Raw genomic sequence first — 781 nt, forward strand, 5'->3', positions numbered from 1 at the left:
AGCCAGGCACGACTCACTCATCCTCAGGTAGCAAAAACGGGATGAGGTCGCGAGGATAGTAATTGTGTTTGAGGTGATCAAGCAGAGGCATACGTCAGACCTGCGGCGGAGAGGAAGGTACCGAAGGAGTCCCGCCAGCCGCGGAAGCAGCCTAGGTCCTGCATCCGCCCGCCTGGGCCAGTGCTCTACAAGCGCGGGGCAGGAACCAGCCAGGGGCCCAAAAGGAGGGGCAGCCCGGACGCCCCGGGGAGTCTTGGAGAGGCGGCGGAGCGCCCGCCGCTGGTACCCTGTCTTCGGGGAAGAGGACTACACCTGTCAGCAGAGTCGGTCCGACGTGAGATGGGCTGGAGCCCGCGCCGCGAGCGCTCCCAGATCCCCGACGTTCCCAGAAAGTCCCGGCTCAGCGGTTGCCCTTTCCTTCTCCCGTAGCCGAAACCTGCATTTCCGGCTTCCTGTGTCGTAGCCGTGGGATCCGGAAGCGAATCAGGCAGGCCCCGATCCCAGCCAGCCCAAAGGATGACGAGAGCTGCGCGGGTACCTCAAGGCCGAGGCCTGAACGGAAAAAAGCCCCAGCCCGCCACCCTCGGTCGCTCTCGCGGGCCACTACCCAAATGCCAAGCCCCACCCGCTCTTCTTCAGAGCGTCGCACCCTCCAGTGTCCCTCGTCTCTAGCCGCGACCGGTCGCCCCGCCCCTGCTGGGGAGGAGCCAAGACGAAGCTGACCAATAGAGTCGGTCTGAGAGAGGGAGGAAGGGAAGGTGGGAGGGAAGGAAAGAGAAAG

This window comes from Orycteropus afer, unplaced genomic scaffold (assembly GCF_000298275.1).
Source record: "Orycteropus afer afer isolate SDZICR_OR568_19922 unplaced genomic scaffold, OryAfe1.0 scaffold00713, whole genome shotgun sequence".
NCBI classification, from domain to species: Eukaryota; Metazoa; Chordata; class Mammalia; order Tubulidentata; family Orycteropodidae; genus Orycteropus; species Orycteropus afer.